Below are 24,916 nucleotides of genomic sequence, written 5' to 3'. Positions count from 1 at the left end.
ACTCACACGCTGGCAGCCGGCCGGCGCATGCAACTTACTTCAGCTCTGGTAGGGTTTAGGGGGTGGGTAGGAGAGGGGAAGAAGGAGGGAGTTTAGGTAGGGGGTAGGAAAGTTCCCTCCCAGACCGCTCCTTAATTGGAATGGACTGGGAGGAAACTGGAGAAGGCCCGATTGCATTGCTGTGTGGAAATTACAAAAGTTGAACCCCCCCTTGTGCGCGCGCAGATTGTAAAATCCGGTGCATGTGTGCGCACGGCCCCCCAATTTTATAACACGTACTTGCCGACGCCCACATGTTATAAAATTGGCGCGTCCATGTGCACGCGCTGGGAACAACTCTTAGCATTGCAGCCTCTCACATTGCCGGGGTCAACAACGTTCAGGCCGACTTTCTACAACACAACTGGCTCGATCCCAGAAAGTGGGAGCTCTCTCCAGAGGCGTTCAACCTCATCTGCGACTGGTGGTCCAGACCCAGCATGGACCTGATGGCAACGTTTCGAAATGCCAAGGCTCTTCGTTTCTTCAGTTGGCGTCGAGAGCCAGGAGCAGAAGGTGTGGATGCTCTGGTTCTCGCCTGGCCACAGAACGTTCTACTGTGCGTGCTTCCTCCATGGCCTCTGATTGGCAAGGTGTTGAGGTGCATAGAGTCTCACCCGTCAGAGGTGATTTTGGTAGCCCTGGAATGGCCAAGATGTCCATGGTTTGCGGATCTAGTCAATCTGGCAGTGGAAGGTCCCCTCCGGCTACGAGACCTCTCGAACCCTCTGCACCAGGGGCCCGGTTGTTTAGAAGAGGCGGATCGCTTTTGTCTAGTGGCATGGCTTTTGAAAGGCGATGTTTAAAGAGCAAAGATTACTCTAAAGCAGTTGTGTCTACCCTCTTGCGGTCGAGGAAACCCTCTACTTCTCTGTCCTATGTCAGAGTTTGGGGGATTTTTGAGTCATGGTGTGTTGATCAGGGAGTGGCTCCTGCTGGTGCCTCGGTTTCACATATTTTGTCCTTTTTACAGGCTGGTCTTGCAAAGGGCCTTTCATGCAGCTCGTTACGGGTTCAGGTGGTGGCTCTCGGTTGCTTCCGTGGTATGGTTGGCGGAGCACTGTTGGCTACACATCCGGATGTGGCACGTTTTCTCTGAGGAGCAAAACATTTATGTCCGCCGGTCAGGAACCCTTGTCCATCGTGCAGCTTAAACCTGGTTCTCAAGGCTCTATGTGGCGTCCTTTTGAACCAATGAAGAGGGCAATGCTAAAAGATCTTACATTAAAGACTGTTTTCCTTGTGGCCATTTCCTCAGCTCGTCATGTGTCAGAGCTCCAGGCGTTATCCTGCAGGGAACCCTTTTTGAGAATTATGGATATGGAAGTTTCATTATGAATGGTCCCATCTTTTCTCTCAAAAGTTGTATCCTCCTTTCGTTTGAATCAATCTGTAGAGCTCTCTTCCTTTACTGACTTGGATCGTGACAATCCCCAATCAAAGGACCTGAGGAAGTTCGATGTGTGTCGCATTCTAGTTAGGGTGGGACAAATAGAGTGGGTTACTAATAGTTTCTGTATGTCGGACCATCTTTTTGTGTTGTGGAGTGGTCACAACCGAAGGCACAAGGCGTCCAGGACTACGATTGCTCGCTGGTTGAAGGAGGCTTTTGGTTCGGCTTCAAGGCTGAACTTTTCTGGTCGGGCTATGTGCACATTCTACCCAGTCGCAAGCAACATCGTGGACGGAATGTCAACAAGTTTTGCCGCAAGAGATTTGTAAAGCAGCTACATGGAAGTCTTTGCTCACTTTTGCAAGGCATTACCGGTTGGATGTCCAGGCCCCAGGCACTGAGGGGTTTGGGGAAGCTGTGATCTGAGTGGGACTCTCAGGGTCCCACCCTAACTAGAAAAGCTCTGGTACATTCCAGGAGTCTGGACTGATCTGGGTAAGTACAGGGAAAAGAAAATTGGTTCTTACCTGCTAAATTTTGTTCCTGTAGTACCATGGATCAGTTCAGAGTCCCGCCCATTTTCAGTATTCGAGTTATGAAGAGTCCGCTCGTTCAGGGCATATATTTTTCTGCAGATTCATTTTCCAAATAGGTTTTTACACGCTCACGGGTTCTGTTTGTCTTAGGGTTAATGAGCAGGTTGACTGCAGTTGCAAGTTCTCTCCCCCATTCAGGTGGGGCTGTTAACTGGTTATTATAGTTTTATCTTGTTCTGCTTTGATACAGTTAAATACTGACAGACTGTAGGTGGCACCTCAGGGTAGAGGGCAGAGTCGGTCAAAACTTCTTTGTCTCCATCTGCTGGTGGGGAGGCAAAACCCAGGAGTCTGGACTGATACGTGGTACTACAGGAATGAAAATTAGCAGGTAAGAACCAATTTTCTTTTTGTGTGAATCCTAAAAAGTTTGTGTTCTAGGTCATAAATAAATAAATAATGAGAACCCTGAAAGGACAATAAACATTTCACAGGAAACATCAAAGAGAAACCTGCGCCTATTGATGTAATACTAAAAACATCTCTCTATGGGACTGGGTGACTTTAGAAACATCTGGGAACATTTGGAATCTAATGCATAGAAAATGCTACCATTAATGCAGCTTTAGGGGGACTAAGAATAAACAAATTAGCTGAAATGTTAGAAAGATTTAATTCAAACTCTTCCCATAATTGACCGTGCACCAGCCCACCACCATCCAGGCCAGATTTAACTACAACTTAAATTTTACACTGAGGAATGTTACTACGCTCTGACCATAGGTGGGAGGAAGCCTTTCAGAGGTTTCAAAACCTCCATCATATGCCGTCTAAAACAGAGCATGAGATTTCAAATTTAGCAGTTCAGGAAAGTTTACTAACCTAATATTTTTAGATTTACGTCTTCAAATTTTCAGTTTTATCCCTTAGAGATTCATTTCCTTTAATTTCAGATTCACACAAAGTTTGTCATTTTTCATATTACTTTATATATCAACAACCTTACTTTCATTTGCGGAAAAACCACTACACAGAATTAGCGATCAAATTCCCCCATATCCTAACCCAACACAGTCAACAGTTTGGGAAATTCTAGGCCTGATTTTAAAAAGCATTATGTGAGTAAGTGAGCTTTTGAAAATTGCTACAATATACGCCATTGAATTGTCCATAGGATTTATGCTCACAAGTGCACTTTATTTATTTATTTATTTATTTATTTATTTATTTATTTAGCTTTATATACCGACTTTCAAAATAATATCAAGGCGGTTAACAATGATTAGAACTTGCAGTAGCAAAATTCATAAAAACCAAGAACTCGTAAAACAGGTAACTTACTAAAAACTCACTAAAAGTTACATAGTTGATTCCAATATAGTAATAAGCTAAAAATAAATAAAATCCATTAGATTAAAACTTAAAACAAAAAACAAAATAAAAGTCTTAAAACCTACATATTCCCATTTAAGCCCTTCTAGCTACCCCTCTATCATTAACCAGGCCTAAACCATGGCAGTTCTTGTCCTGTTTTACGGCTTATTATCCCAGTGAACCCTTATCTCCTATTGTCATCCATTAGCAAAGTAAGAGAAAGAAGGAATCAATTGACCTCATTAAAAGCTCGTTGAAAAAGCCAGGTCTTAATCTGCTTTTTAAAGCTATTGATATTCTCCTCCAATCGAATATCAACCGGAAGGGAGTTCCACAACCCAGGACCAGCCAGGGACGATGCTCTCTCTCTAACGGAGCCTAAGTGGGCTAGTTTGAGTGACGGGATTGAAAGTAGAGCTTGCCCAAGTGATCTCAAATTTCGTACTGGGACGTGAATACGCAGGGATGCATTAAGCCATTCAGAATTGTTTCCATATATAGCTTTGTGAATTAAAGTAAGGCACTTAAAGTGAATGCGAGACTGAACCGGCAGCCAATGCAGCTTCATCAACACTGGAGAAATATGATCATATTTCTTTATGTTGGATAGCAAGCGAGCAGCCGCATTCTGGAGAAGTTGCAGAGGACGAATAGATGACAAGGATACTCCTAACAGGAGTGCATTGCAATAATCTAATTTTGGTAAAATCAGAGCCTGCAAAACAATTCGAAAATCGCTTAGATGCAATAGGGGCTTCAATTTTCTTAAGACTCTCAACTTATAGAAGCCATCTTTTATAATAGACTTACTCGAGTAAATTGCTTTTGAAAATTGCTACAATAGTATATTACATTTACGTGCTTATTTTGAAAATTACCCCTAAGCATTTAAGCAGCAGATGAAACCAAATGTGAACATGTGTAGAGCGATGCACAGAGGGAAAAACAATCCTAACTATGGGCTCTGTATTGCGTGTTACCGCCCAGGAAAAGGATCTTGATATCATTGTGGAAAGTTCTGCCTGCTCCACCTCAAAAAAGATAAAAGAGGAACTAGAAAAGGAATAGAGCAGGACAACAACAGATTATAAAGGGGATGGAAGAGAAGCTAAACAGGTTGGATAAGATGATTGAGAAGCGATATGATAGAGATGTAATAAAATCATGAGTGGGTTGGAACAGGTATGGAATGGTTAGTTACCCTTAACATTTAGTATTAAGACTAGGGGGCACGCCCCAAAACTAACAGGTAGCAAATTTAAAGCAAACTGGAGAAAGCATTGTTTCACTCAGTGCACAATTAAGTTGTAGAATCTGTTGCCGGAGGATGGTAGTCAAGGCATCTAAAAGGGGTAGGCAACTTCCCAGAGGAAAAGGCCAAACACAGTTATTAGCTGGGCACTTGGGAAAGCCACTGCTTATCCCAGGGAGTGAGCAACTAGGAATGGATCTATTCTTTGGGATCTGTTGCGTACTTCCTATAGGCTTGGACTGGACACTAGGGATGTGAATCGTTTTAGGACGATTAAAATTATCGTCCGATAATTTTAATATCGTCTTAAACCGTTATGGAACACAATACAATACAGATTCTAACGATTTATCGTTATAAATCGTTAGAATCGTGAGCCGGCACACTAAAACCCCCTAAAACCCACCCCCGACCCTTTAAATTAAATCCCCCACCCTCCCGACCCCCCCCCCAATAACTTAAATAACCTGCGGGTCCAGCGGCGGTCCGGAACGGCAGCGGTCCGGAACGGGCTCCTGCTCCTGAATCTTGTCGTCTTCAGCCGGCGCCATTTTCCAAAATGGCGCCGAAAAATGGCGGCGGCCATAGACGAAAAAGATTGGACGGCAGGAGGTCCTTCCGGACCCCCGCTGGACTTTTGGCAAGTCTCGTGGGGGTCAGGAGGCCCCCCACAAGCTGGCCAAAAGTTCCTGGAGGTCCAGCGGGGGTCAGGGAGCGATTTCCCGCCGCGAATCGTTTTCGTACGGAAAATGGCGCCGGCAGGAGATCGACTGCAGGAGGTCGTTCAGCGAGGGTTCCGGCGCCTCGCTGAACGACCTCCTGCAGTCGATCTCCTGCCGGCGCCATTTTCCGTACGAAAACAATTTGCGGCGGGAAATCGCTCCCTGACCCCCGCTGGACCTCCAGGAACTTTTGGCCAGCTTGTGGGGGGCCTCCTGACCCCCACGAGACTTGCCAAAAGTCCAGCGGGGGTCCGGAAGGACCTCCTGCCGTCCAATCTTTTTCGTCTATGGCCGCCGCCATTTTTCGGCGCCATTTTGGAAAATGGCGCCGGCTGAAGACGACAAGATTCAGGAGCAGGAGCCCGTTCCGGACCGCTGCCGTTCCGGACCGCCGCTGGACCCGCAGGTTATTTAAGTTATTTGGGGGGGGGTTCGGGAGGGTGGGGGATTTAATTTAAAGGGTCGGGGGTGGGTTTTAGGGGGTTTTAATGTGCCGGTTTTTCGATTTTTCGATTAACGATTTTTAACGATTTTTCACGATATTTTACCCCCCCAAACGGCAACAATACGATTCCCTCCCCCTCCCAGCCGAAATCGATCGTTAAGACGATCGAGGACACGATTCACATCCCTACTGGACACCATAGAAGAAAGGATACGGCACTTGATGGACCTTTGGTGTAAACCTAACATGGCACCTCAAGTTTATGTAAAGTCCCAAATCTGATAAAGCAAACCATAATGTTTCAAGCATAATTTCTCTGGGGAGAGGGAGGGAAAACAAGCAAGTCTAAATCTCCTTAAAACCTCAGACCTCCAGGGAAGTCCAAAGTCAGAAAGGAAGAATGCAATAAATCTTTACCCAGAGTAGAAAGTTTTCCTGCTGCAGAAAACAGGATAGAACCTCCGACACTGACTCATTGCTGCTTCAGCTCTGACCAGATTACCTGTCGAAGTAGGGAGCTCAGCTCTGACTCCACCAAAAAGGAGGACCTCGCTTGCCAGATGCCAGCAGCTAACTGCACTGAAGTAGCTCCATTTCCTTCATCCCCTGCTCCAGGGAAGTGCAACACTAATTGTTAGGATTTGCAAATAAGTGAACCCTTTGGCCGAAGCGAGAGGTGGAATCGCCCAGGGGAGGAGCCCCACTGAGCTTCACCATTGGGAGGTGAAGTCTCGGCTGTGGATGGAATACAGCAGAGGTAGAGAAGGAGAGAGAGAGGGTGACCCCCAGAGGCAGGCCACAGAGCGACAGCGCAGATGCTGACGTCAGACTCAGCTCAGATGCTGGAGTAAGGCAATAGTTGCAGCACTACCCGAGGAGCGGGGGTGCCGGGAGGAAGTTACAGTCACTGAAGTACACTGGGTCCGTAGAGATGGAACACATGAGGGTTCCTCAGTGGGAGGTCACGGTGGTGGTCCGCAGAGTGGGGTACACCAGCGAGGGTTCCTCTAATGGTATCATGGTAATGGCCCACAGACTGGGGAACACCGGAGAGGGTTCCTCTAATGGTATCACGGCAATGGTCCGCAGAGCGGGGTACAACGGAGAGGGTTCCACCTAGATATCATAACAAGGATCCGCAGTGTGGTACCTACAGTGACTGAAGACAAGTAGCCAGTTCCGAAGAAGACCTTGGGTAGCGAGGCAGGCAGGAGTCAGGGTGAAAGGCCCTCCGAGGAGCGGATAGCCAAGAGACAAGGAAGGGCTCCCGAGGAGCGGGTACCTGATAGCCTCACACCACGGAAGCAGGAACCGGAACAACGCTGAAGTGAGAGTAGGTAGATGTAGCAAATGAACCCATTGCCAAGTCGCCATCTGTCTGGGCTGGCGAGCTTAAATATCGAGGTTGAGTGACGTCATCAGATGGGGACGCCCCCGAGGTTCCCGCCATGACATGGATAAAGCAGGTCGGGGAGCACGCGTGCCTAGGGAACTCCGAGGGTAAGATGGCGGTCTGCAGCGTCCATGCTGCTCAAGAAGGCCCAAGAACAGAGGCCGGAAGGCCAGTAGTAGCTGGCAGAGGCTGCGAGTTTGCCCAACGGGGCCAATGCAGTAAACAAAGAGGTGAGCAGCAGCGGTCGCAACCGTCTGCGGCCACAGAGCGTAACAGTACTGCCTTCTTAGGGCCCCTCCCCGGGGGTTTGGGTTTTCTTGGGTGAGAAGTATGAAACTGCTTGATCAGTTCTTTATCGAGAATGTTAGATGCGGGCTCCCAGCTGTTTTCTTCCGGCCCAAAGCCTTCCCACGATATTAAATATTCCCATCGTCTTCCTCATTTCCATATATCCAGGACAACCTGTACTTGATAAGTGATGACTTCCTCTGATGCCAGAGGTTGAGGTTCAGGTGACTTTTTGGAAAATTCAGATAGAATGAGAGGTTTAAGTAATGAGATGTGGAAGGCGTTATGAATCTTCAGTGATGTGGGCAGGCGTAGGCTGTATGTCACTGGGCCCAGATGATGAAGTATGGGAAATGGCCCGATGTATCTGGGAGCGAAGCAGACAGAAGGTAGTTTCAGACGAATGAACTGAGTACTAAGCCATACTTTATCACCAGGATTGAATTGAGGGGCTGCCCGATGATGGGTATCACAGCATTTCTTGGACTTCAGGGCAGCTTGTTGTATAAGTCGTTTAGTGTCATCCCAGAGTTGATGCAACTCTTGAGCGGTGGCTTGCTCCGCAGGAGAAGCCACTGACAGGGGTAATGGAAGTAGAGGCAGGGGCTGGCATCCGTAAACCACTTGGAAAGGTGAAGACCCAGTGGATGCAGAGAGATGAGAATTGAGGGCAAACTCAGCCCAGGTAATAACTCAGACCAGTCATTTTGTCATGAGTTTACGTATGCCCGGAGAAACTGCTTCAAGGTCCGATTTGTCCTTTCCGTCTGCCCATTGGACTGTGGGTGATAAGCCGATGTGAGGTCCAAGGCAATGTCAAATTTCTTACATAAGGCTTTCCAGAACCTGGCCGTAAATTGCACTCCCCGGTCGGAGAGTATATGCCTCAGGAGTCCGTGGAGTCGGAATATGTGGCGGATGAACAGCCTTGCCAGTTCCAGGGCAGAAGGAAGGCCAGTTAGAGCCACAAAGTGAGCCATTTTTGAAAACCGGTCCACTGTGACCCAAATGGTATTATTGCCATTGGAAGGAGGAAGATCCACTATGAAATCAGTGGCAATGTGTGTCCACGGTTCGATGGGTGCGGGCAGGATCGACCCGTTGGCGGCTTCTGATGGGCACAGGTAGGACACGACTCCACATACACTTGAGCATCCTTCCTCATGGTTGGCCACCAGTAGAACCTCTGGAGTGATGATAGGGTTCTGCCTTGACCTGGATGGTCCGCTTACAGGGAATCATGTGCCCATCGAAGGATTTTTCTATGAAGCGGACGGGGAACCACCGTCTTCCCAGGTGGTACGGTGAATGTGGCAGAGAGAAGCACCTTGCCTGGATTGAAGATGTGATGTGGAACATCCGGAACGTCCTCGGTGGTGAAGGACCGGGAAAGAGCGTCGGCTCAGGTATCCTTGTCGGCTGGCCGGTACCTAGCACGAAACTGAACCGAGTAAAAAAGAGAGACCAGCGGGCCTGCTGGTGATTAAGGCGTTGTGCATGGTGCAGGTACTCAAGGTTCTTGTGGTCTGTATATACCGTGACCTGGTGCTGAGCGTTCTCGAGCCAGGGGAGCCACTCTTCAAAGGCGAGCTTAATTGCCAATAATTCTTTGTCCCCGATTCCATAATTGCGCCCCGCAGGAGAGAAGCAGCGAGAGAAGAAGGAGCAGGGATGTAAGGTGTGATTGGCAGAATGCTGGCTCAGGACTGCACCAACACCGACATCGGATGCGTCGATTTCGTTGATGAAAGGTTGTCGGGGATCCAGGTGGCGTAAGTATGGTTCTCTAAGGAATGCGTCCTAACACGAGTACTCGTGACCCGTCGTCCGGGCAGGCACTCTCCTTTTGCTCCCCTTACCCCCAACAAATCAGACACGACAACTTTATGGAATTCAAATAAGGCCGCAGTTTATTAACCTAACCCGAGCCACTTTAACAATATCCAAAATGAACTTCTTCCACCTCCACCACCTGCCGCATGCCATTCTTCACTTACCATCGCGGCCCAATGGTAAGCAGCTTGGAGCCCCTCCCCCTTCACCTACCCCGCCACGTCATCAGCGAGGGTAAGCTTGCGGCCTGAGCATCGGCTCCCTCTTGCTCTTTAGGCCTTCTCGTGCAGCAGCCCCAAACTGCACGAGCATTACCCTCCCTTGGAACGTGCCCTTCACCCTTGTAACAAATATACACCCAACTATGGCTCGGGTTTCCGCCAACTGCGACGAACCAGCATAACCGGAAAGCACAGAACAACATAAGGGCGGGAGGGAGGGAAGCAAAAGCTCCTCTGCCTGCTTCAATGCCGTATCCCGCACTGACTGCTCCCGGCCCGCGTTACCCGCCTCGGTTCCTTTTTGCACCAATGACAATGCAGCCTTTAAATTGCTGCACTGCCATTGGCCCCTTCTGTTCCTCGCTCTCCTTCCCCCCCCCCCCCCTGTCTACCCCGGATCCCCCTCCCCGGAACTTCCGCCTACCCTGCCTCCTGCCCCAATCCCGTGTTATCCTCGGCGAACCGGGATGGACCCGGTTCGCCTCCACTAACACGAGTACTCGTGACCCGTCGTCCGGGCAGGCACTCTCCTTTTGCTCCCCTTACCCCCAACAAATCAGACACGACAACTTTATGGAATTCAAATAAGGCCGCAGTTTATTAACCTAACCCGAGCCACTTTAACAATATCCAAAATGAACTTCTTCCACCTCCACCACCTGCCGCATGCCATTCTTCACTTACCATCGCGGCCCAATGGTAAGCAGCTTGGAGCCCCTCCCCCTTCACCTACCCCGCCACGTCATCAGCGAGGGTAAGCTTGCGGCCTGAGCATCGGCTCCCTCTTGCTCTTTAGGCCTTCTCGTGCAGCAGCCCCAAACTGCACGAGCATTACCCTCCCTTGGAACGTGCCCTTCACCCTTGTAACAAATATACACCCAACTATGGCTCGGGTTTCCGCCACCAACAAGGCAACCTAGTTGCCCTTGTTCCCCCACTGCGGCCGAACTTGTAACTGCAACCTAAGACCTTCCTCCAAGGCGTTATTGAACAAATCCATTCCGATATCGGAAAGGTGGACCCCATCACCCAGGAAATACCCCTCCAAAACCTCCCACGACCAATCGTGGCGGATCCAAAACCCACCTTCCCGCACCAACCATTTACCTATCTGGCGATTTAACTTCTTAACACCGTGGCACCACATGGGCTCGGCCCGGTGCCGCAGACGAATGATGATGTCTGACCACCCCAATTTGGTAGACGGCAAGCAATTCATAAGGAAAGCAAGGTCTTTCCGAATGTGTTTGATGAACTCCCGGCACGTGAGCTTCCCAATGTCGTTCCCGCCCAGGTGAAGGACAAGGAACCGCGGGAGTCCGAATGCCTCAACCTGGCCTTGCAAGAAGTCACAGAGGTCGCCCCACATCATGCCCCCACGTCCCATCCAGCGCACAGAGCCCTCCTGTGCAGCCACGTTCAGGTGCTCCCCATACGGCCGCTTCCGGGCGCGGCGCTGCGCCCGATGAACAAACGAGTGGCCCACGATCCAAGCACAGTCTCGTGGCGACCGAACCCCGCAGAAATCTGAAAGAAAAGACACAAGCATTAACAAACACACCCAGCAACTCCCGAGCCCCCCGTCGCGTGTCGGGTCGTCCCCTCTACCGCCGCACATAACCCCTGTAGACGTTCGACTTCCAGCGGCCCAAAGCACGAATTCTATCCGCCGGCCACCCCAACTCGCCCGCCGCAGTGGCAGCGCCGATGCGGAAGGAATGGGAAGTATAGCGCCCCTCAGCCCACCCTAATGAAGCCACGACACGGCGCAGCACAGCCGCGAATTGAAACCGGGTTAACGGGGTCCCATCGGCATGCACGAGGAAATGCCGCCCGGCGGGAGGCCGCAACGCCGCATAGGACAGGGCGGTGCGAACCGGACACACTAAGACGTGTGGGGCACGCCGGAGTGTCACCCACGCTCCTACCCCACCCTGATCCGTCTTGGAATGCCGAATGCGAAGTGTAACGCAATGCGGAGAGAGACAGACGTCCCCGACCTGTAGGCCGTCCGCACCCCTGTCTGCTTTAGACCGCGCAACGAGTTCCCCCAACCGCATGGCCCCGAAGAAAGCCCAAGCGAAAGCCAGTCGGAACAACGCCGACTCGTACGCAGAACGGCAAATGCGCGGCAATTGTTCGGCGATCCGAAGGAGATCGGGAAAACGGATAGGCCGGCGCCGATCCAGCCGACAGCCCGCCCCCCTGGCCCAGCCCCCTAACAATTTCCGCACCAAAAAGCTGCGGAGCGGGCTGCCGAACCCGTTCAACTTGTGAAAGAAGGCAAAACCCGCCAACTGACTTCGGACTGAGGCCAGGGAAGAACCCTCGCGGCGAGCCCACAGAATGAAACGAGCGACATCCCCCTCCCCCACCTCCCCCCCCTTCCAGCCCAAGGAGAACAAAAAACGAGCCACGTATCGTCTGCCGGAGAGATATGCCTTCCAAGTGGCAGGGGCTACGGAGCGCCGGAGCAGATCCCACGTCAGGTCGTGCCAAGCTTCCAGAGGCCGACGGGCACCCGTTCCCCCAGCAGGTGTGCACCCGGAGCCGCTGCACGGAAGGCCTCCCACTTAAAACGAGAGAGAGCATCAGCGATCAAGTTCAAGGACCCGGGAACATGTCGCGCGCGGACAGTAACATTCCACCGAAGGCATAACATCACCAATTCCCGAACTAACGCCGACACGCGCGGGCACTTTGCCACCAGCTTGTTAACCACCTGAACGACCCCCAGATTGTCGCACCACCACACCACGCGTTTGTTCGCCAAATCCGCACCCCACAGCGTAAGGGCCACCAAAATTGGGAAGAGTTCCAGGAAGGTAATGTTCTTCACCATGCCCGCCGCTACCCAGGTGGTCGGCCAACGCTCCGCACACCATCGGCCCCGGAAATAGAGGCCCATGCCCGACGCCCCCGCAGCGTCCGAATACAACTCGAGGTCCAAATTGGATACCTCCGCATCCTGTATGAGGCAAATTCCATTAAAGGAAACCAGAAATTCATCCCAGACCGCCAACTCATCCCGCACCGCCCTGGTAACCCGAAGAAAATGATGGGCAGCCCGGACACCCGCCGTCCTGGCAGACAACCGACGAATAAACGCCCGGCCAATGGGGATGACCCTGCACGCGAAATTAAGGGACCCAATTAAGGCTTGCATCTGCCGCAACGTAACCTTATTTGAGCCCCGAACGATTGCGATCAATCCCTGAAGTTGCACAATCTTCTCAGAAGGCAACCGACAGGACATGGCCAAGGTATCCAACTCGATGCCGAGGAAGCTCAACGTGGTCACTGGACCTTCTGTTTTGTCCTTCGCGATAGGCACCCCTAGGCGCTCAGCCGTCCGCAAAAAACCGTCTAACTGACGGCGACACGTATCCTCATCCCTAGGCCCCACAAACAGAAAGTCATCTAAATAATGGACCGACGCCGCGCAGGCAGTGTGCTCGATTGTCGCCCAATGAACGAACGTACTGAACGCCTCGAACAAAGCACAGGATACCGCACAGCCCATCGGCAGGCAGCGATCAATAAAATAGTGACCCTCAAAAGAAAAACCGAGCAACGGAAAAGAGTCCGGGTGGATGGGAAGCAGGCGGAAGGCAGATTCAATGTCAGCCTTGGCAAGGAGGGCCCCAGGGCCCGCATCACGCACAAGGGCCACCGCGTCATCAAATGAGGCATACGTGACAGCACAGGCCTCTGGCGGGATAAAATCGTTCACGGAAGAACCGTCCGGAGAAGAGAGATTAAGAATGAGGCAGAATTTACCCGGCACCTTTTTTGGTATGACAGCCAACGGAGACAGATGCATCACCGCAAAAGGCGGCTCCGAGAAAGGGCCCGCGACCCTCCCCAAGGCGAGTTCGTCCGCCAACTTGGCCCTGACAACGGGGGCCAACCTAGAGGCAGATCGAGAATTCCGTGCTCGGCCCCCGGAACCAGGGCCGCTATAAGGGATACGAAAGCCGTAACGAAAGCCATCGGCTAACAACCTTGCCGCCCGCCGATTCGGATAACGCTGCAAACTCTGTAGGAGCTCCGCAAGGATCACCGGCGAGTCGGCCTTGCCGAGAACCGACCTATCACTTGGCTCCCTTACCGGCCCCAGCACCCGCTCCTTGGGGGCATCGCAGGGCAGAATGAGAGCCTCCACAGGCCGAGCACGCATGCCGGAACTTACATTCCGGGAATAAACAGGTGAGTTTGTTGAACCGCCAACACACGTCGGTCCCGGCTCCCGTACTCTTGGCTCCAAGGTCCGGTTTGCGCCCTGCTCCGGACCGAAAGGACTGAACCCCAGTTGCCCCAACGGAATCCGTATGAGGGAGAGTCCCAACGCCCCCCGCGCGCGAACCTCCCCTAAGAGGCGCTCCCCCTTTGTTGGTCATTTGCGTGAGCCACAGGTGAATATCCTGTGACCCCCAGGACATAAACCTGTTCCCCGCCATTTTATCCCGGAACTTCTCATCATAGTTGAGCCATGCCCAACCGTCGTAGTCCCGGAACGCCCCGAGAATGCTGTCCGTATAGGACAGCAAAGAGGCGTATTGCGTGGGGTCGAAATGACTCACTACACTGGCCAGCCGCAGGAAACCGCGCACCCAGTTAACCACGTTCTTGGCGATACGGGGCCCTGTACCACGCCGTTTGCCATGTTTCTTATCTTTTTTGGAGCGCCGCTTGCCTCCCTGCCGACCCTCTAGTAACTTAAAGACGTTGACGAATTTGCGTTTCCTTATGCGTTTGACCAAACGCCGGGGCACCTCCTCCCACAGTTCGGACAAGGATGCCAAGGCAGGATGGCCGGCATCGCACTTGGGACCCTCATCTAGGACCGCCCGCGGACGAGCCGAACTGGTGCTGTAGTCAGAAGACGAAGAAGGCGACGGGGAACTGGAGGCGACCCTAGCCCGCTTACCCCGCGCCTGTCCCCCAATACCCTGGTAAGCTGTGCTGTGCTTACCTGCAACCAGATCATCTCGGGCGACGGGACCCTCGGGCAAGTCAGAAGCTGCACCACCACCGAGCCGCTGACGTCCACTCTCCCCGGGTGCCAGGAAACTCCGTGCCGCATGATTCCGCCATGACTCCCGGCTGGATGGGCCCGGGAGGTCGTCCCCAGGCAGCGCAGGAACTGAAGCAGGCTGAGGCCGAGGGCCGCGCCTAACCGCGGAACGCCCGCGAACATCCAGGGGCGATTCGCAGGACGCCTGTCGGCCATGCTCCGTAGGGAGGCTGGAGACACGCGCGCCGCCCGCAAGAAGCTGACCACCCACGGGGGGGGGAGGCGGCCCCTGCTGCCAAGCTCCGAAGGGCAAAAGATCAGTAGCCTGGGCCTCGCCAGCCACAGGAAGGAACGCGTAACCCGCCCGCGCCATGCGCTCCAGGAAAGCAGAAACCACGGCTGCTTCCTGAAGGGAGCCCAGGGGGGCAGGGGAGGGGGGAGGATGATGGCTGCCGAACCCGAGACCCTCGGAAGGCTGGGGGACTTGTGGGCAACCACGTGGCCTGTGCGGCCTAGTAGTAACGGGCCGCGCTCTGCCCGGCTTAACTCCTGCGGGGCCCTGTCTGGAGGGAGGGGGGCAACAACGCCACAAAGGAGCAGCTGAAGGGCTCGGCGAGCGCCGGGGTGTCCGGCGAGCTCGAGGGCCAGCGGTCCCCCTGAGGCCCGGCGTCCGGCTTGAGGGTGGGGAGGATGGGATTCGCCCGGTCGACATGGGAGGGGGCGGCGCTAGCGGGTGGATCAGGTCGGGCGGCGCACGAGGTGGCTGTGCACGCACAACAGGAGGACTGGGAACCTCCAGCAGCGGGCGTCCCAGGAAAGTAAGGCCGGAAACGGCAGCTCCGCTCCCACGAGGGGGGCCAGATGCAGGGCCTGGCGGGGGGGGGGGGGGGAGGGGGGACCCGCATCTGCCTCGGGGCCACTCTCCCCCGAGTCGGAGTAATAGGGAAGCAGGGAGGCAATGGGGGGTGCCGGAACCCGTGGGGGGGTAGGAACGGGGCCAGAGACCACCGAACCCACCGGAGGCGGAGCCGACACCGGCCTCTCAGCCAACGCGCGACCTGCTCTGGACCTCGCCGGTGGGCGAGAGCGCGAGCCCGACGGGGGCTTACCCTCTCCTTTCGCCTTGTTTCTCCGCATCTTCCCGGGGGCAGCGAGGGATACGAGCAGGAGCAAGCAAAAGCTCCTCTGCCTGCTTCAATGCCGTATCCCGCACTGACTGCTCCCGGCCCGCGTTACCCGCCTCGGTTCCTTTTTGCACCAATGACAATGCAGCCTTTAAATTGCTGCACTGCCATTGGCCCCTTCTGTTCCTCGCTCTCCTTCCCCCCCCCCCTGTCTACCCCGGATCCCCCTCCCCGGAACTTCCGCCTACCCTGCCTCCTGCCCCAATCCCGTGTTATCCTCGGCGAACCGGGATGGACCCGGTTCGCCTCCACTTAAGTTTCTGAAAGTCTAATATGGCCTCGGGTGACCATTGCGAGGGATTGGCTCCCTTATGGGTCATGGCTGTGAGAGGGCGGTCAGTGTGGAATAACGTGGAATGAATGACTGATAGTAATTTGTAAATTCCAGGAATCTATGAAGCGCTTTGAGGCTCGTTGGTTGGGGCCAATCCTGGATGCTCTTGGTCTTTTGGGGATCCATCTGGAAGCCTAGACTCGAGACCTGTTATGTTTTGTAAGGTTTGGGTGGACCCTTGGACACTGTGGCAGCTGACCACGCCCACAGGGGAAAGTCCCTTGAGGGGCCACAGGTCAGACTCAGCTCTGGACACACAAACACAGATTATATCTTTATTTAGACAGTTTGTGAAGCCACCAGAGTAGTGAGTAGAAGATGGAGCCCGGCTGGGCTAGTATTCCTCAGGGCGCTGGAACAGCCGTTCCTCCGGTAGCAGTGCTGTAGTGAAAAGAACTGAGGTAATGAGTACTATAAGACATTCACAGAGTCCCCAGAATGGAGAAGCCCCGAGATAGGAAGAGCTGGCCCTCGAGGAGTGAGTACCAGATCCCTGGATGCAGAGACTCGTTGGCAAGTACTCACACAGCAGTTCCACGTAGAAGATGGCACCGGCGCTGGAACGAAGGCAGACCCTCGAGGAGCGAGTACCTGGTTCCAGGGAAACAGCTCTGAGGAGTAGATGGTAGTAGTACTCACAGATGGTGTCTGTAGCAAATTCTTCCAAGTAGAAGAGGAGATGGACACAGGCAGCGAGTCAGGGAACATGGGCCCTCGAGGAGCGAGTACCAGTTCCTGATAGCGACCTGAAAGAAGCAGAGAGGCCCCCGAGGAGCAGGAACCCCGTTAGCAGAAAAGAGTCCAATACAAGTTGGATGCATAGTAGCTGGGTACGGAGAGCGAATCCCATCCATAGGAAATCTCTTGCTAACTCAATGGCTAGCAATAAACAGTAGGCTTAAATATCCGGGCAGTGTGACATCATCACAGGGGGACGCCCCTGAGGTTTGCACCATAGAGGAAATAAGAATGAGGGCCACGCAGCGCGCATGCCCTAAGGTACCTGAGGAGCATGGTGGAAGGCAGCGCTCAAGCCAGTCCGGGGACGCTGGAGAGCACGTCGGGCAGACGCCGCGGCAACCAGACATCCACAAGGAGCAGGAGGAGTTGCAAAAAAAAGAAAGGTAGGCGGAGTGAAGCCGTCAGGCAGCGACGATTGCAACAAGACCACGTAGCCGAGAAAAGGGACCATCTCTTGTTCAAAGGAACATTTCTCCAGCTTGGCGTACAAGCGATTGTCCTTTAGGTGCTAAAGAACCTTGCAGACATCTCGGTGATGATTCTGGAGGTCTAGTGAGTAGCAGGATGTCATTCAGATAGACTACGATGCACTGGTAGAGCATGTCTCTGAATACCTCATTCATCATATTCTGGAACACCGCTGGGGCATTACTAAGGCAAAGGGCATTACCAGGTATTCGAAATGGCCATCACGGGTGTTAAAAGCGGTTTTCCATTCATCGCCTTGGCGTATCCTGAAGAAATTGTAGGCCCCTCTCAGGTCCAACTTGGAGAATATTTTGGCCACTTGGAGCCTGTCAAACAGTTCTGAGATTAGTGGCAGGGGGTATCGGTCCTTCTGGATAATTTCATTTAAGCTGCGGTAATCTATACACGGCCGGAGGGAACCGTCCTTTTTCCCCACGAAAAAGAATCCTGCTCCAGCGGGAGACTTAGAAGGTCAAATGAAGCCTTTTGCCAAATTCTCTTGTATGTAGACCGACATAGCCTTAGTTTCTGTTAGCTAAAGTGGGTACACCCTTCCATGAGGTGGCTCTGAATTCGGAAGCAAATTTATTGCACAATCAAATGAGTGGTGAAGTGGTAATGTGTCTGTAGCCTTCTTCGAAAATACGTCTGCGAAAGTGGAATACTGCAGCGGGAGACGCGGGAGAGACATTGTGGTAGTTAAGCAAGGCAGGGATGACATGACCTCCAAGCAATCCTTATGACAGGAGTTGCCCCATTGGAAAAGTTGCAAGGTGCCCCATTCGAATTGTGGAGGGTGAAGTTTCAACCATGGTAGCCCAAGAACCACCGGATGGATGGCCTTGACTAGTACCAGGAAGGAGATGGTCTCCGTGTGCATGGATCCGGTATGCAATCGGATAGGAACTGTGGAGCAAGTAACTTCACCTGATAATGGCTCAGCATGGATAAAGGAGAACAATAATGGCGTGGGAGTGCGGACCGTGGGGATCCGGAGGTGCTCTACCAGCTGTCGGAGGATAAAATTACCACCAGCCCCGGAATCCACTAAGGCTAGAGTGTGAACTTCCAGGGTACCTGATTTGATAGAAACAGGTAACGTTAATGGAGGAGAGGGTGATGTCAGGCCTAGGAGAAGTCCTCCGGCAGAACCTAGACCTAAGAGTTTCCCGGACAGAGTGGGCAGGCGGGTACTGCGTGTCTGGGTTGACCACAGTACATATATAGCCCTGAAAGTAGTCGGCGACATTTCTCCTTCGAGGATAGGTGCCTGCGACCCATCTGCATTGGTTCCTCTTCATCGGTATCTTGCGGAGCAGCAGTCTTCGTGGAGGGTACTGGATGGATGCAGGTGGTGCCCATAGCCACCCTCTTAGGTCCTCTGGTCTCATGTGAGCGTTCACGAAGATGGCGGTCAATACAGCCTGCGAGGTCCACGAGAGCATCCAGAGTGTCAGGGAGTTCTTGAGCTGCTAACTCATCTTTGGTGCGTGGACCACTGCTTTGGCCTCCGTATGTCGTCGTCGATGGAGAGGTAATGAGGTCAGCCCAGAGGCAGCAACAGCAAAGCTGGAAAGTCTATACTGGACGAGGCGGAGTCCCGGAGATCCGGGTGCCAATATAACCAAAGTCAGACAGGGGCCGCCTGAGCAAAAACAGGCCGAAGCCTGAATAGGCCAAGTCCAGGAAGTAGACTGAAGAGGCGTCGTACAACAAGCTGGAATCAGGGCCGGCGGCAATCAAGAAGCAGTGGCAAGGCAAGGCTGAAATCTGGACAAGAAGAAGATCAAAGGCGTAGTCAGGCAATGCAGAGGTTGGGGCTTAGAGAAGATCAGTAGCATGGTCAGGCAAAGCAGTGGTTTGGACTTGGAGAAGATCAGTAGCGTGGTCAGGCAAAGCAGTGGTCCGGGCTTGGAGAAGTTCAGTAGCATAAGAACATAAGAACATAAGAAAATGCCATACTGGGTCAGACCAAGGGTCCATCAAGCCCAGCATCCTGTTTCCAACAGTGGCCAATCCAGGCCACAAGAACCTGGCAAGTACCCAAAAACTAAGTCTATTCCATGTAACCATTGCTAATGGCAGTGGCTATTCTCTAAGTGAACTTAATAGCAGGTAATGGACTTCTCCTCCAAGAACTTATCCAATCCTTTTTTAAACACAGCTATACTAACTGCACAAACCACATTCTCTGGCAACAAATTCCAGAGTTTAATTGTGCGCTGAGTAAAAAAGAACTTTCTCTGATTAGTTTTAAATGTGCCCTATGCTAACTTCATGGAGTGCCCCCTAGTCTTTCTACTATCCGAAAGAGTAAATAACTGATTCACATCTACCCGTTCTAGACCTCTCATGATTTTAAACACCTCTATCATATCCCCCCTCAGTCGTCTCTTCTCCAAGCTGAAAAGTCCTAACCTCTTTAGTCTTTCCTCATAGGGGAGTTGTTCCATTCCCTTTATCATTTTGGTAGCCCTTCTCTGTACCTTCTCCATCGCAATTATATCTTTTTTGAGATGCGGCGACCAGAATTGTACACAGTATTCAAGGTGCGGTCTCACCATGGAGCGATACAGAGGCATTATGACATTTTCCGTTTTATTCATCATTCCTTTTCTAATAATTCCCAACATTCTGTTTGCTTTTTTGACTGCCGCAGCACACTGCACCGACGATTTCAATGTGTTGTCCACTATGACACCTAGATCTCTTTCTTGGGTTGTAACACCTAATATGGAACCCAACATTGTGTAATTATAGCATGGGTTATTTTTCCCTATATGCATCACCTTGCACTTATCCACATTAAATTTCATCTGCCATTTGGATGCCCAATTTTCCAGTCTCACAAGGTCTTCCTGCAATTTATCACAATCTGCTTGTGATTTAACTACTCTGAACAATTTTGTGTCATCTGCAAATTTGATTATCTCACTCGTATTTCTTTCCAGATCATTTATAAATATATTGAACAGTAAGGGTCCCAATACAGATCCCTGAGGCACTCCACTGTCCACTCCCTTCCACTGAGAAAATTGCCCATTTAATCCTACTCTCTGTTTCCTGTCTTTTAGTCAGTTTGCAATCCACGAAAGGACATCACCACCTATCCCATGACTTTTTACTTTTCCTAGAAGCTTCTCATGAGGAACATTGTCAAACGCCTTCTGAAAATCCAAGTATACTATATCTACCTGTTCACCTTTATCCACATGTTTATTAACTCCTTCAAAAAAGTGAAGCAGATTTGTGAGGCAAGACTTGCCCTGGGTAAAGCCATGCTGACTTTGTTCCATTAAACCATGTCTTTCTATATGTTCTGTGATTTTGATGTTTAGAACACTTTCCACTATTTTTCCTGGCACTGAAGTCAGGCTAACCGGTCTGTAGTTTCCCGGATCGCCCCTGGAGCCCTTTTTAAATGTTGGGGTTACATTTGCTATCCTCCAGTCTTCAGGTACAATGGATGATTTTAATGATAAGTTACAAATTTTTACTAATAGGTCTGAAATTTCATTTTTTAGTTCCTTCAGAACTCTGGGGTGTATACCATTCGGTCCAGGTGATTTACTACTCTTCAGTTTGTCAATCAGGCCTACCACATCTTCTAGGTTCACCGTGATTTGATTCAGTCCATCTGAATCATTACCCATGAAAACCTTCTCCATTACGGGTACCTCCCCAACATCCTCTTCAGTAAACACCGAAGCAAAGAAATCATTTAATCTTTCCGCGATGGCCTTATCTTCTCTAAGTGCCCCTTTAACCCCTCGATCATCTAACGGTCCAACTGACTCCCTCACAGGCTTTCTGCTTCGGATATATTTAAAAAAGTTTTTACTGTGAGTTTTTGCCTCTACAGCCAACTTCTTTTCAAATTCTCTCTTAGCCTGTCTTATCAATGTCTTACATTTAACTTGCCAATGTTTATGCTTTATCCTATTTTCTTCTGTTGGATCCTTCTTCCAATTTTTGAATGAAGATCTTTTGGCTAAAATAGCTTCTTTCACCTCCCCTTTTAACCATGCCGGTAATCGTTTTGCCTTCTTTCCACCTTTCTTAATGTGTGGAATACATCTGGACTGTGCTTCTAGAATGGTATTTTTTAACAATGACCACGCCTCTTGGACATTTTTTACTTTTGTAGCTGCTCCTTTCAGTTTTTTTCTAACAATTTTTCTCATTTTATCAAAGTTTCCCTTTTGAAAGTTTAGCACGAGAGCCTTGGATTTGCACACTGTTCCTAGTCAGGCAATGCAGAGGTCCGGGCTTGGAGGTGTCTGTGTCCCCTAAGGGGAGGCTTTTGCCCGGAGGAGGCACGTCTCAGGGAGGCTGAGAGGGGCCTGGAAGGTTTTGCTCTTCTGGTGGAGACTGTGGCTGTGTCACAGGTGGCACCGATTGCACCTGGACAAAGGTTTGCAGCCCTTTAAAGAATTCTACCCAGGAAAAGGTCCTTGGGTCTATATTGAATCCAGCTGCATTCCACAAGGAGCCCGTCCGAGGAGGGGCCGAGCCGAACATACAGGTCCTGGGTACTATCATTGGTGGAGCTGGATTCCTCTACTGGCTGAGAGGGGCCTTGCCTCGGTTCCCCAAAAAGCCTCTTCACACTCCAGGCACAGGGCAGAGGCCACTTTGGGTTGCGCAGCTCTGAGGTGGCAGGCTGGGCAGAGGGCTTGTCCCTTGGCTTTCTTGGCTGGTGGTGCCATGATTTGTGCACATGGAGTGGCTCAAAACTTGCCTGCGCATGTAGGTGTGCATGCCAGGAGGCTTAGTTGTGTGCTCAGGGTTCGCCGACGCTGTGTGTGCAGGATGCAGATGTGCGTGCAGGCCGCTATATGTGCGCTTAGCGGAGATGCGCACACCACTGTGCGCACAGGCTTATCTGTGCGCCCGGCACCATTGAGCGTGCCACTGTGCGCCCGGCACCGAAGCTCGGCTGCTGTGCGCACAAGTAGTTTGTGTGCCCGACTTGCCACTGTGCGCACGGCTCAGTTGTGCAGACAATAGGGTGATAAAGGGGAGGAAATGGCGCCGCCCCCCCAGAGGATCTCCACGTGGAAGGATCCTCGCACCGGATCGGGGTCTAGCCCGGACGGGGCTGCTCAACCCGCTTGAACAAACGCCGGAAGGACGATCTGCGTGGCTAGTCAAGCCTTGGAGACCGGAGACTTTAAGAAAGTTTTTTACCTTACCTTGTCTTGGCGCTTCCCGGTCTCGTGCCGGGCGGTCTCTGGCTGCGGGGGTAGAGGGAAAATACCTTTACCGCCACACTCGGTATTGCACCTGCTGCCTCTCAGCCACTCTGGGGGCTAAGTCCACGCCAGGAGCCAGCTATCGGACCGACGCTTACCTCTGAGGGATCTCGGAAATTACCTCAGGAATTCTCGACTGGGGGAGGGACCCTTAGGTATCACCGCAGGAGAGCGGGGTCGTCTTGTAGAGGTAAAATTTTCTAACACTGTGCAAGTGTGTGTGGTGTCCCAAACTGCTTAGGAGACGGAGAAATACTGGGGAGCTAAGCTTCTTGCTCGGGTATATGTAGGCTGACGTCAGATTGAAATCTGACTCCGTCTCCCAACTGCTATCAGGAGTACACTATACCCATTGGTCCTGAGCCCATTTGCTACACGCTAGGAAAAAGAAAATTATTCCTTACCTGCTAATTTTCATTAATGTAGTACCATGGATCAGTCCAGACCGTGGGTTGTTCCCCCCTTCCAGCAGATGGAGTCAGAGCAAAAACTGAGAGGGCGGTCCCTCATAACTGGTGCACCCTCTGTAAACCTTCATGTCTATAATATGTCTATAATATATATATATTATATATATATATATTATATATTATATATATATATTATATATTATTATATAATAATGTCTATAATACATTCAAAAAGAAACTAAAGACTTGGTTCTTCACACAAGCATTCCCGGAGAACTAAGAGCAGGAAGATCTACTTTATCAGTTTAGCCTCTGACAGTTTTTGACCCCCCCCCCCCTGTTCATAAGTTCCTGAAGAGTTCGTTATTGAAACTTAATTAGTCATGATTGTTTTACTGTAAACTCCTCTAAACTCCCCTAAGTTCATTTATGCTCCTTTAAGCTCCTTTATGCTCCTTTATGTTTCTCTGTTAATTGTTACAATGTAAGCCGCCCCCGAGGCGACAGTTTTACTTCCTTGTACACCGGTGTGATATGTATATTATACAGGAATGTCGGTTTATAAAAACTAAAAATAAATAAATAAAATAAATATTATGAATATCCAAGCAATAAGGAAAAAACACCTTGGATGGATCAATAAAAAATTGAATATCATGGATCAATATAAAATTGAATATCAACTGTAAACAAGTCTAAGCAAAAAGCTTGCAACCTGAACTCTTAATCAGTCCCAAACCGGTCCTGAAATAATTACAAAGTCGAGCTGAAAGATTATCCCAAAGAACCCCCAACAATCCGTAGGGTGGGCGTCTGGACTGATCCAGGAATGAAAATTAGTAGGTAAGGAATAATTTTCTTTTCCCTGTACGTTCCAGGATCAGTCCAGACCGTGGGATGTACAAAAGCTTCCCTAAGTAGGGCGGGCCACTGATAGCCCAGCTCGAATGACCTGAGCCCCAAAGGAGCCCACGATCGGTGGTTGAAGATTCAAGCGATAGTGACGCGCGAATGTGTGTAACGACTTCCAGGTAGCCGTTCTGCAAATCTCCAGCGGAGAGACTGCTCGGCTTTCTGCCCAGGAGGCTGCTTGAGCTCGGAGAGAATGAGCCTTTGTACCGTCTGGCGGTGAACGCCCAGCGCCAACGTACGCCATAGAAATTGCTTCCTTTAGCCAGTGGGCAAAGGTGGTTTTAGAAGCCTTGTTACCCTTCTTGGGACCACTCCAGAGGACAAAGAGGTGATCTGAGAGACGGAAGTCACCGGTAGCCTCCAGATAATGAAGGAGGACTCGCTTGACGTCTAGACTTCTAAGGTTTCTGGAATCGTCATCGTGGAAGGACGGCAGCTCCACCGACTGAATTAAATGAAAGGACAAGACCACCTTTGGTAGAAATGATGGTACAGTACACAAGGACACACCTGAATCTGTGAAGCGTAGGTAAGGTTCTCTACATGACAAAGCTTGAATTTCCGAGATTCTGCGAGTGGAACAAATAGATACCAAGAATACTATCTTGAGAGTGAGGTCCTTGAGGGTAGCTCTGTTCAAAGGTTCAAAAGGTGGACCGCCTAGAATTCGAAGGACCAAATTTAAGCTCCACGAAGGACATAAATTGCGAATTGGTGGTTTCACATGCTCGACTCCCCTCAAGAACCGGACTACGTCAGGGTGTGTCACAAGAGTAGATCCATCCTGATGATGAAGGAGGGCACCAAGGGCTGCCACCTGGACTCTAAGGGAATTGTAAGCTAATCCCATCTCCAGACCTCGCTGCAAGAAAGATAAGATCTGGAGTATTGTTGCATGACGTGGAGAAAGTTGTGTGGACTGGCACCAAGACTCAAAAACTTTCCAGACCCGGACATGGAGGTGGAAGACTTTCTAGCCTTGAGAAGAATGGAGGTAACAGCTTCTGGGTACCCTTGTCTTCTCAGCCGGCACCGCTCAAAAGCCAGGCCGATAGACAGAAGTGATCTACCTGGTCGAAAAATACTTGGCCCTGTCGGA

The sequence above is a fragment of the Rhinatrema bivittatum genome, chromosome 8 (assembly GCF_901001135.1).
Source record: "Rhinatrema bivittatum chromosome 8, aRhiBiv1.1, whole genome shotgun sequence".
NCBI lineage: Eukaryota > Metazoa > Chordata > Amphibia > Gymnophiona > Rhinatrematidae > Rhinatrema > Rhinatrema bivittatum.
This window is presented reverse-complemented; position numbering follows the sequence as displayed.